Genomic DNA, 12,886 nt, shown 5'->3' with positions numbered 1-12,886 from the left:
GGAACTCAAACCTGAAGTCCCAAGATAGAAATGAAAAAATGGCCACAGTTGAGACAAATAATATAAATAAGTGAAGTGGGGTGGATGTGTGATAATAGAGAGTGTGTAGAGGGCAAGTAGGGGAGCAGTGAGGATCTGCAGAGATCTGCCCTAGTAGAGGGGGCTGCTTCTAGTCAGTATCAATCACCATTGCCAAATATTATAAGCCCACAAGAAACATCTGAATTCTGGGGTTTTGTGTGAAATATCCTGATTTTAAAAATAATTTCAGCCAATTAAAATTATTTTAAAATTTTCAGCAGATAAGCTAAACCATGTCTGAATCCAGCCTGCAGGGCAGTAGTTTATAAATAGTACTATAGAATCTCGTGGAATTTCTGCTACACTTGCAGAATTTGTTAAGAGTTGTAAGTGTCCTGATAGTAATCTACTGTTCTTGATTTATGGCTGTGGAAGCTAAATAAAAGGGAAAGAATATGATAGCTTGAGTTATTGGTCATCCATACCCATGTCATGGCCTCATAGTAATGAAGTAGACTCCCCTCCCCCTTCAAGTTAAGTTTGGTTTGTGTTTTGCTTTGGCAAATACACATGACACCAGGACATGAAATGAGCTTGCATGGTTGAACTTGCCCTTTTACATTCTTGCCTTTAGCCATGGATAGGATGTGCCTTAGGTAATCCTGACCCAAGGAGGATGAGTGACAAGTGGAGCAGATGTGGTCTCAGATGAGAGCTTGGAACAAAGCCCAGGTGAGGTCTGCCAAGATCAGCCAAACCCCAACCAACCTTCAGGTTCTTAAGAAATGAATGGTTTTTTAAAAAAAAAATCCATTGAAAGTGCGTGGTTTGTTATCACACGGTAATAGTTAACTAATAGAAAGAGACTTTCTCAAGATTACACAGTAAGTGTTTGGCAGAATCAGAATTTAGTTAGGGCTATAAACTCCTGGTGCAATGCATTTTCTTTTCTATGGTGCTTTTAAATGCTGATGATCTTTAGTCTGTCACTTTCTCATTTCATTCAGCCTGCCTAATTGTCAATGTTAAGTCAGCAAAATGGACTTGATCTTTGAGTCTTCTTCATAGGATTTTTTTTTTTTTTTTTTTTTGCAGAGATGGTATTGGTCTCTGTGTACACCTACCACAGCTTGGAATGCAGCTTTCAGATTTCTGCAAAGACAAATGAGACTAATCTAGCTTGATTTGTTGTTAGACAATTAGGATTTGCACAACCAGATTTTGAATTTACATAAAAATTAAACCAATCTCTATGCAAGATGAAGTAGTTTAGAATTACCACTAATTTAATTGAGGTTGCTTAAATGGCTTATAATCGGTATGATTGTTGCCTATTGCTTGCATCTTCAGCAAGGTAATCAGTACCCACTCAGCAATTTCTACCTTCAAATCAATTAAACTGTAAAACAAACTCCGTTTCTTTTAAGAAAGTTATATGGCTTGGATTTTACTTTATTTACAGTGAGGCCTTTATTGCATTCTAATTTATTTGTCCAAAAAAAAAAAAAATTCAGATAGTTTTCTTTAACTCTTTATTTTTGTTCTCAGTAATGGATTCCATACCCTCTGAAATCATACCCTCTTTCAGGCTACTGAGAATAATAATAATACTGACTTCCTAGGGATTGTGATCATATATAAATTATTACATATATACTTTTACATATATACAACAGTATCAGGTGCATAGTAAATCCTATTAGCAAATTTTTAAATTCTTACTGTTATTATAATCTGCTATACAACTGTTATTCTGTATGTATGTGTGTGCATATATATTAATACAGTATGCATGCATGCATGCTAATTCTCTTCAGTCGTGTCTCTGCAATCCAATACTACTGTAACCAGCCAGGCACCTCTGTCCACGGCATTCTCCAGGCAAGAATACTGAAGTAGGTTGCCATTTCCTACAACAGGGGATCTTTCTAGCACAGGGACTGAGATCACATCTCCTGTGGCTTCTGCTTTGCAGGATTTTTTATCGCTGAAACACCTGGGAAACTATATATCTGTAGCTGTATATCTATATCTTAAGGTTATTCTGCTGATGTATTTAGGTACCCGGCAATAGAATAAATTTCCTACTATAAACCCGCAAAATGACATGGGGTTGAAAAGCTTTCTGGCTGTGATTCTAAGTGACATCAATGGCCCAGTAGTTTAAGTGCTGTCATTTACTGATCTGAGGGAATGTGAATGACTGAATCATGAAAATCTGAGAATTCTCACTTGAAGAATGTGAAAGAAACATCGTCCCTTGAAAGACCTCAATGCTTCTCAGGACAGTGCTTCTCAAACTGTAATGTGTGTGCAAACTCCATAATGATACCATAAAAGTGTAGCTTTGGATTCCATCAGTCCGGGATGGTGCTTGAGATTCTTTATTTCTAACAAGCTCCCAATGATACCAAAGTACAGATAAGTTTGCATTACTCTTGTGTAAATGTCAAGTATTAGAATGCTGGTTCATATGATAAGTCTGTATTTACTTTTGCTGAAAACTGCAGCCATGTAGGTTTCAAAGCGATGGTACCATTTTCCATTTTCTACCAGCAATGTACGAGAGTTCCAATTGCTCTACAACTTTACCTTCACTCAGAATTATCACTTCTTATTTATTATCACTGTCATTTAGCTTCCCTGGTGGCTCAGAGGTTAAAGCGTCTGCCTTCAGTGAGGGAGACCAGGGTTCAATCCCTGGGTCGGGAAGATCCCCTGGAGAAGGAAATGGCAACCCACTCCAGTATTCTTGCCTGGAGAATCCCATGGATGGAGGAGCCTGGTAGGCTACAGTCCACGGGGTCGCAAAAAGTCAGACACGACTGAGCTACTTCACTTCAATGGTGTGCAGTGGTAGCTCATTGAGGTTTTAATTTGCCTTGCCTTTCTTGGTGAGGATGTTGACCATCTTTCCATGTGCTTACGGAGCATTTATTTATCTTCTCCTCTGGAGCAGCAGTTCAAAGCCTTCATCCATTTTTTTTTTAATTGTTTTTTTTTGTCTTATTGAATGTGATAGCTATTTATAAACTCTATATGCGAGTCCTCTGTCAAATATATCTATTGTTAATATTTTTCTATAAGGAAAGAGAGAGGGAGAATAACCCAGGCTGGGATGACTTAAAGGAAGTGTAAGCTGATTATCTTAAGCTAAAGACTTATCATCTTGAAGAAATTCCTTGAGTGTAGAGGTTTAAAATCCAGTATTTTATTTCCTTGGCAGAAAACCTCTGTTTATTTGTTTGCTTGTTTTTAGCCACTTTGATTCCTTTAGTCAGCAAACCAGTTCATCACTGTATCAGTGTAAACCTGGTAGTGATGCAAGAGCAGAGCAGACCTCCACGTCCTCCAATTCAGTCCACCCTAATCCCCTGCCCATACTAAGGCTCTTTATTACAGAGTATGTTGTCTCAGAGATGAAAAGGTGTCTCCCAAGGGACTGGAATATTGCTCTTCTTTTATTAGATTATAACATATGGAAGAATTCTTCAGGACACTGAATCCATTCCATAAAAACAACTCCCATGTTATCTTTTTCGGAGACCTTGGAGATGCTGGCACACTGTATGAAGGCTCCAGGTCACTGACATGTCCCAAAGGGCATGATTCTCAACTAAGTGAACATGAATATACACTGTGGCCAAACCTTACTGAATCTGTTTCCATTCTAGAGTAGCACAGTATATTTGCTCTATAAATTCAATGTCTTGAGTTGGATTGAATTGTCAGAGTGAAAAAAGAAAGGAAAGGTACAAGTCAGAGGCTAATGAGAAGATTGTACCTCCTCATAATAACAGTGATAGCAATAATTAATATATGGAAGATGCCTGCTCTTTATCACTGTATATTCAAAACTGAAGACAGTGCCAGGTATCTAGTAGATACATGTCTGACATTTGTTGAATGTTAGAAAACTAAATCACTAGGTAACCATCACTGTAAGAGCTTAACAGATATTATCCCACTTAGTCCTTACCATCCCCCTTCCACAAAAACATCCAATAAGTGATGTTATTTCAGTCTTACAAATAATGAAGTTCAGACAGATCAGGTTATCAGCCCTAGCTCACACAGCTGTGGGGCTTGAACAGAAATCAGACTTTTTAATGCTTAACCACTATTTAAAATTACCCAAAAAGTAAAAGAGTGAAATTAAACCTCTTTTTTTCAAACTACAGTTAATAATGTAAGGATGCTGCAAACTTAACTTCACACACACACACACACACACACACACACCATCCCTTTAAGTTCTCTTCTATATAAAACCTAAAGTGACTAAACCTACATTTAAAAAATTTATTTGAGTATAGTTGATTTACAATGTTGTTAGTTTCTGCTGTACAGTAAATTGAATCAGTTATACATATAAATATATCCTCTCTTTTTTAGATTCTTTTCCCATATATATCATTATAGGATACTGAATAGAGTTCCCTGTGCTATACAGTAGGCCCTTATTATCTATTTTATATATAATAATAAGTATATATGACTCTCTTTCTGAGTTTCCTTGTGTATAGTCCAATTGAAAAATAGTAAAAGCGTATTTTGAGTCAGAAGTCAGTCAAAAATGTTTACTATGCACCTATTTTATTATTTGCTGTTAGAATGAGTATATATCCCTACACACAGATATGTTAAAGTCTGTTACATCAAAAATGATGACATTCATCTTTACCTCTTTGGGGTCTGGCTTCCTCTGGCACACCGTAGTGCTCAGTAATTTATAACTGAGCTACCACAGTTATCACAATTTTATTATTTTGGTATACATTTTGTTGCAGATTATTACTGATGACACTAACCTAAATCATTATTATGTGTGTTTGTGTGCGTGAATAGGTGTGTGCATTTGTCTGTGTGCACAAAATAGTTAAAAAGCTCCTTACCTCTAGGAACTTACATTATATTTCAGGGAAGAAGACAATTAAAATAAATATACCTTATAGAATGTTGCTGCTGCTGCTGCTGCTGCTAAGTCACTTCAGTCATGTCCTACTCTGTGCGACCCCATAGAAGGCAGCCCACCAGGATCCCCTATCCCTGGGATTCTCCAGGCAAGAATACTGGAGTGGGTTGCCATTTCATTCTCCAGTGCATGAAAGTGAAAAGTGAAAGTGAAGGCGCTCAGTTGTGTCTGACTCTTAGTGACCACATGGACTGCATCACACCAGGCTCCTACGTCCGTGGAGTTTTCCAGGCAAGAGTAGTGGAGCGGGGTGCTATTGCCTTCTCCACCATATAGTATGTTAGAAGGCAATAAATTATACTGTTGTTCTTCAGTTGGTCAGTCATGTCTGATTCTTTGTGACCCCATGAACTACAGCCTGCTAAGCTTCCCTGTCCTTTTCCATCTCCTGAAGCTTGTTCAAACTCATATCCATTGAGTTGGTAACGCCATCCAACCATCTCATTCTTTGTAGTCCCCTTCTTCTCCTGCCCTCAATCTTTCCCAGCATCAGAGTCTTTCCTAACAAGTCAGTTCTTTTCATCAGGTGGTCAAAGTATTGGTGCTTCAGCTTCAACATCAGTCATTCCAGTGAATAGTCAGGATTGATTTACTTTAGGATTGACTGGCTTGATCTCCTTGCAATCCAAGGGACTCTCAAGAGTCTTCTCCAACACCACAGTTCAAAGAAATTTTATAGGTAAAAATAAAAGCAGCCAAAACATATAGGGGGTAATGAAGAGGAGTTTTCCATTTTAAACTGAGAAATCAGACAAAACCTCACTAAGAAGGTGACATTTTAACAAAGATTTAAAAGAGATGAGAGAAGAAATTATATGAATTTATTGTAGGAACATTCTAGGCAGAGAACCAGTTAATGTGATATATGTAAGGCAAATCTAGAATTCAAAGAAGAGATCCCTCTGATGATAAATATGAGGAATTGTCAGCACATTGAAAGGACTCATGCTAAAGCTGAAACTCCAATACTTTGGCCACCTCATGCGAAGAGCTGACTCACTGGAAAAGACTCTGATGCTGGAAGGGATTGGAGGCAGGAGGAGAAGGGGACGACAGAGAATGAGATGGCTGGATGGCATCACGGATTCGATGGACATGAGTTTGAGTGAACTCCGGGAGTTGGTGATGGACAGGGAGGCCTGGCGTGCTGTGATTCATGGGGTCGCAAAGAGTCGGACACGACTGAGTGACTGAACTGAACTGAACTGAAGAAGTGAGATGGAGAAATCAAACCTCCAAGGTGTGGGGGAAGAGGTAAGGTTCCAATGTTAAGAGGAACAGGAGAAATCAGCAGGAGTTGTAGCTCAGATAGGAGGAAAGTCAGGTAATAATGATGACCTGAAATACAAAAAACAACATGCTTCATGGAAAAAGCAATAATGTAAAATGGTTATTCTGTCTATAATCTTCTCATACCAACCCATTTTCCATAACATAGCCAGAACAGTCTTCTTAAGCAAGAGTCTGATCATATTATATTCCTCCTTAAAATATCCACATTGCATATAAAATAAAATTCAGTCTTCCTAGTATGGTTTATCAGGAATGTCAGTGCACTGAATTCCAGTCATTTCTCCAATCTCATCTCTTACTACACCCTTCATAGTTAATTCATTCGGAAAACTTGTTAAACACCTCTTGCATTCTAAGCACTGTCCTAGATACTGAGTAGAGGATATTGTAGAAGACATGGGAGGCCCCTGTCTTCATGGAATGGACAGTTTATTGGATTTGAAGGAAATAGATGATTAGATACATAAGTAAATGAAGTGGATACTAAACTCCATGGGAGTATGATCCGTCCTATTCTCTTTATCCCCAGCAACAAGAATGAGACCTTAAACACAGGTGAGGTGGTCAGTTGATATTTGTTGAATGAATGACTGAATAAAGGAATTTCAGATGGCAATATGTAATATAAAGGATATGACATGAGAGTTCACTGGTGGTTGAGGGCTGGTTATTTGGTTATTGTGATCATGAAAGCCCATGACCTCCCATTCTAATTTCCAGTCATTTGGAACTTCTTTCTGTTTGTCAAAGATAATATGTTCTGCATGGTCCCTGGGGTTTGGAATATCCTATTCTTTTTTTTTCCACGGAGTATTCTTTCTCCCTAGCTGTAATGTCAATTCTTTGTCTAGCCAATTCTGACCTTACAGTTGAATATTAAGCTTAGCTTTCAACTCTGAAAAGCCTTCCCATGTCCATTCACTCCTTAAACTAAGTTAGGTGTTTCTTGTAATTGCTCGAACATTCTGTGCTTCGTGTGATAGTAGCTCTTGTCTTGTTGTATTTTCAGCGATACCCATATATAAAAGGAAATTGTAGAGAAGGAAGGAACCAGCTGTGATTAAGTATGGCAAAAGTGTTTGTAGGTGATGCTGTTCCATGGCCTTTGATAGCACAAAATGTAGATGTTCTATGGATGAAGATACAGTCAGTCCTACTGTTTTCAAAATAGTTTGTGAATTTCGGGATTTTTTTTCTCCTTAGTTGTCTATCACAAGCACCTAATTTGTTTGCACCTAATTTCTCTTTATTTATGTATCACCTTGTTTTACATCAACTCTGACAGGAACAAGCACCAATATCCATCAGTAGCTGTAAAACCAGAACTGCAGCATCAGCTCATTGAAATTAATATCTCAATTTTAGAGAAAGAAAAGACTTCATCAATCCTCTTTCTTGGTTGCTTTTAAGCTACTATGGGTCACACGACATTTTTGTCTGTTTGTTTTATTTTGGCTTGGTTTTATTTTGACTTTTAAAGTCTGATGAATTCTTCTCCCTGAAAAACATGTACTTCTCCCTTATACTCATAAAATTTTACATACAATTCCTAGAGAACCCTGAGGCTGCTTATGGCTGAGATCCCCTGATAGATCTCAACCTTTAACTATAAAAGGCAAGGAAACTTGGTTGTGCAACTCAGGGGTCTTTAAATGAGGAATGAACTTTTGGAGTGAAAGGTCATGCTGTCATTCTGGTTTATGAGAGGAGAGGGACACCCAGCCCCTACCCAGATGGTAGGAACAGTGAAGGATACATTTGCAGTCTTAGCCAATCCTCACACCCTCCAGGGCTTCCCAAGTGGCTCAGCGGTAAGGAACCTGCCTGCCAATGCAGGAGACAAGTATTCAGTCCCTGGATTGGGAAGATCCCCTGGAGAAGGTAATCGCAGTCCACTCCAGTATTCTTGCCTGGAGAATCCCATGGACAGAGGATCCTGGCAGGCTACAGTCCATGGGGTCGCCAAGAGTGGGACACGACTGACTGACTGAGCATTCATGTACAACCTCCAATAGTAAAATAACCTTTAACAGATAAAATGAGTTTTCTGTTGAGTAAGAAAAGGGGTTCCATCAGTCCAGCCATTGAGGAAACAAATAAGGTGATGCAACCTGAAACTCTAAGGCAAGCCTCCAAGATGCTCTTGGGAGTTCAGCCAGTCATGACAAGTTGATTTGACTACTGACCCACCTGCTATATCAAACCACCAGGATCCATTCAATCATAGTATGAAATAATAAAATGGGAATTTAAAATAGTATGAAATATATGAGAACCTGACACTACATTTACTAGTAAAGATGGTTTATGGTGTCACATTTAGCATTGTTTTGGTCCTGACAGCACCGTTTGCATTCATCATCTTAGCATAGGAAGATCAGAGATGAGGTATATACCAAAACCTCAAGTACTCTGAATTGCTGCATTTGACTCTGTTTGGGATTTTTAAAGTGGCTTGCCTCTGAAAAGCATGAAAAGAAATGTGCTTTTTATTAAGAATTTTTGGCAAATAATTGAATTATTGGAGCACAGTCTTTTAGAGTCAGCACTTTGTATCCAATTACCAGTGAATGTAATGGATGGTTCCTCTGGCTTGTCATTTCTGCTCTGCAGGCACTTAAGATAATCCTCTGCAACTTTTCCGATTAAAGTGAATTTATTACTGGCAAAAATATTCCTGGAATTGGATGCTCTCTCCAAATGAAGAACATGGTAAACATGCCAACTGGAAATTGGCTTTTCCCAAACTGCTTGTTCTCTCAAGCAGAAGAGGCCCTTAAAAAAAATGAGAGAAAGTGTAATCAGCATAACCTGAATCTTTTGCCTAATTAGTGACAAATTGACTGGATTGAATTTGAGACTTGTCTTTTCCAGATATGTTTCTGCTACTGCCTTTCTGAATTTCCCATGGGAAGTCACCTAAACCTCTCAGGCTTTCTTGTTTTAGTTCAAATGTCCACTCTGTCTCTTATAATGGCATTCAAGTCACTCTAAACTTCAATTCTATTATTTGTAAGAAGTGAATAACACCTCTCTCAAAATGCTATGCAAATTCAATGAATCATGGATTAAAACACTTAAAACTGAAGCTAGCACAGAGCAGGCACTGGGATGATTATTGTTATTCTATCTCAAATAAGTGAAAGTATGGAGAAGCAGACAGATGGATCAAACAAAAAGTCAGTTGAAATATTACTCAGTTTTCTACATTAACACTGGTATTGTAATATATTTCATCTCAAAATACTATTTTTCCTTTGATTTGATTATTTTTTTAAACAAAGACATTCCCATGAAATATGGTTTAAATGTGAATGTTCTTTTTATGATAAAATATTCTTCTTTGTTGTTGTTTTATTTTTTAAATATATAGTATCAAATGTTAGTTTTAAATTAAATCAGAGGAGTGAAGAAATAATTATCAATATTTTAGTACTGGACAAGTAAAAGCTCTGATTAATATGATAGTGAGAAAAATCTATGTCCTCATCTACAAAAATGAGTTTGAGCAAGCTCCAGGAGTTGGTGATGGACAGGGAAGCCTGGCGTACTGCAGTCCATGGGGTTGCAAATAGTTGGACACAACTGAGTGACTGAACTGACTCACCACTCTAGTATTCTTGCCTGGAGAATTCCTTGGACAGAGGAGCCTGGCAGACTACAGTCCATGGGGTCGCAAAGAGTTGGACACGACTGAGCAACTAACACACTCATGAAATTAAGATTGTTAATCAGTTGGTAAGGTATTTTTCCTGGGTCATTTAGGTAAGCCCAGTGTAACTGCAAGGGTCCTGAAAAGTAGAGAAATGAAATGGAAGTGGAGGTTAGAGAGATGGGATATGTGAAAGACTAGCTTCACCACTGCTGGCTTTGAAAATGGAGGAAGGAAATCACAGACCGAGGAAAGTAAAATGCCTCCAGAATCTGGAAAAGAATAGGAAACAAATTCTCTCTTAGAGTCTCCAATGAGGCATGCAGCCCTGTGAACACCTTGATTTTAGTCCAGTGAGGTCTGCGTTGGTTTTCTGACCCACAGAGTAATAAGAAAATAAATTTGTGTTGTGTAAAGCACTTGGTTTGTGGGAATTTGTTATACCAGTTGTTGGCTGAAGTAAAATGCACAACTTGAAAGTTGCTATGTAAGTTTTATTTAGAGACCTTACTGAAAACTATAGCCCTGGAGACAGCTTTTCAAATATCTCTGAGGAACTGTTCCAAAGAGGTAAGGGAGAAGCGAGGATATACAGGAATTTTTTATTTTTTGGCTGGAAAAAAATGGTGTTGAACATCATTACTCCTAATCATAGAAACAGACCTTCAAGTTAATGCTTTTAGTGTTTTCTATGCATGGGAAGCTGTAAGAGTCTGGGTTCATTCAAATTATTCTTTAGGTATGCATCTTACCTAACCATAGCCATAATGCTTTGAATATTTCTCTATCCTGAAATTCGTTCATGGTGTACTGTTGGGGCTGTGTGTATATGCGTGTATGGAGGAGGGGCAACTGAAGTAGCTGATGGTTTGATCCTTGTTTACTGGAATGGCAGGCACACAGTAAATGGAAACTAATACAACTAGCAGTAATAATTTCTTATTTGTATAAAACATATTTGCATATGACTTATTTGTATAAGTTCACAAACATGTTTTCATACGTTTTTGAACACTGAGAGATAGTCCTCCTGACGTGAATAGACAAGCCAGTGTTTCAAAGCCGTGAGGAGGTTATTTCAGTAAACCTGGCTTGAACCTGGGTGTTGTGAACTAAATGTTTGTGTTCCTTCCAAATCTACATTTTTAAATCCTACCTCTCAATGTGATACTGTTTGAAGATGGGTCCTTTGAGTGGTGATTATATCATGAGGTAGATCCCTCATGAATGGAATTTGTGCTTTATGAAAGAGATGCCACAGAGCTCCCCAGCCCCTCTCACCATGTGAGGATATAATGAAAAGTGTGCAACCCAGAAGAGGGGTCTCACCTGACCAGACTGGTACTCCGATCTCAGACTTCTTGCTTCTAGAACCTAGGGGAATAAATTCCTATTGCTTGTAAGCTACCCAGACTGCTTACAACTCCTTGTTGTAGCAGCTCAAATGGACTAAGTCACTGGGTCAGTGGAAATAACAGGATTTGATCACATTCTAGATGTATTTTGAAGCTAAAGTCATTGATTTTTGCTGTCACATAGACTGTGGACATGAGAAAAAGAAATATAAAAATATGACTGTGATATTTTGGACCTTCCCATTAACTGAGTGACTGAATGGAGCAGATCTGGGAAGTAGGAGCGAATTAGAAATTTAATTTTAGACATATTACATTTTAAATGTCTAATAGTCATAAACAGAGAAGTCAACTGGACAATTGGATGTATAAGTCTGGAGTTCTAATCTGAAATGGTATAAATTTAGGAATCATTAACATGTCAGTGGTGTTGAAAGTCACAAGACTGGATGAGACCAACTGGGAGAGAATATATAGAGTAAAAAGATTCAGAATTGAGCTCTGAGGTGTGATAGCTTTGAGGGCTTGGAGATAAAAAGAAACAGCCAAGAAGCCTCAGAAAATTTGCTGAAAGAGATAAAAGAATAAAAGGGAAGTGAAATCAAGTGAAGATACTGGCAATTCTTTCTTTTATGTTGCTTTTAAGTCATGTGATATGAGTAAAACTTTCAGACCTAAAGCTATTCTTCTATATCAGTATTTCTCAACTGAGCCACAGCCGGTATTTTGGACCAGATAATTTTTTGCTATGGGGGTTTATCCTGGGCATTGCAGGATGTTTAGCAACATTGCTAGTCAGCATGTACTAGATGTCAGTAACACGGCCCCAGTTGCGACAACCAGAAAGTCTTCAGACACTGGCAGATTTGCTTTTGGAGACAGAATGATTTCCAGTTGAGAACCATTGTTCTGTTACGTTATTGTTAGCCACTCAGTTGTGTGTCACTCTTTGCAACCTCATGGACTGTAGCCTGCCAGGCTCCTTTATCCATGTAATTCTCCAGTCAAGAATACTAGAGAGGTTAGCCTCTATTCTTCTCTGGGGGATCTTCCAACCCAGGGACTGAACCTGGATCTTCTGCATTGCAGGTGGATTCATTACTGTCTGAGCCACCAGGAAATCTATCTCTGGTCAACTTGTACTACTTGTCAGTAACATGGTCCTAGTTGGAACAACCATAAAGTCTCCAGGCATTGGCAGATTTACTTTTGGAGACAGAATGATCTGGAAGTTGAGAACCAGTGTTCTAAATATATTCTAATGTACCTTCTCCTTGTTTATTAGCTCCTGCTAAGATGAGAGCTCAGCAAGCTGGAAGAAGAAAATTCTTGGTGTTAATGCAGAGCTGTTCCTCTGTTAGGAAGGTAGGGACTCATCAACAGAAAGTCAGCAGCCTTCCCTCTAGGCAGAAGGGCAGACCATCCATTTCATGGTTGAATTATCTTTCAATGATAGCTTGATTAGCATAATTTTCTACTAGGGCATCTCTGATCACTTCTCACAAAAACTGATTCTACCAACCTCTAGGGTAAAATGGAGGTCCTTTGGCTTGATTTTTTTTAGCGGTTGTCTAGACTATGAAGTACCTA

Source organism: Moschus berezovskii, chromosome 8 (assembly GCF_049115385.1).
Source record: "Moschus berezovskii isolate FMDL1 chromosome 8, NW_MosBer_1.0, whole genome shotgun sequence".
In the NCBI taxonomy this organism is placed as follows: Eukaryota; Metazoa; Chordata; class Mammalia; order Artiodactyla; family Moschidae; genus Moschus; species Moschus berezovskii.
The sequence above is the reverse complement of the archived record's forward strand: the minus strand, read 5'-3'. Positions refer to the sequence as shown.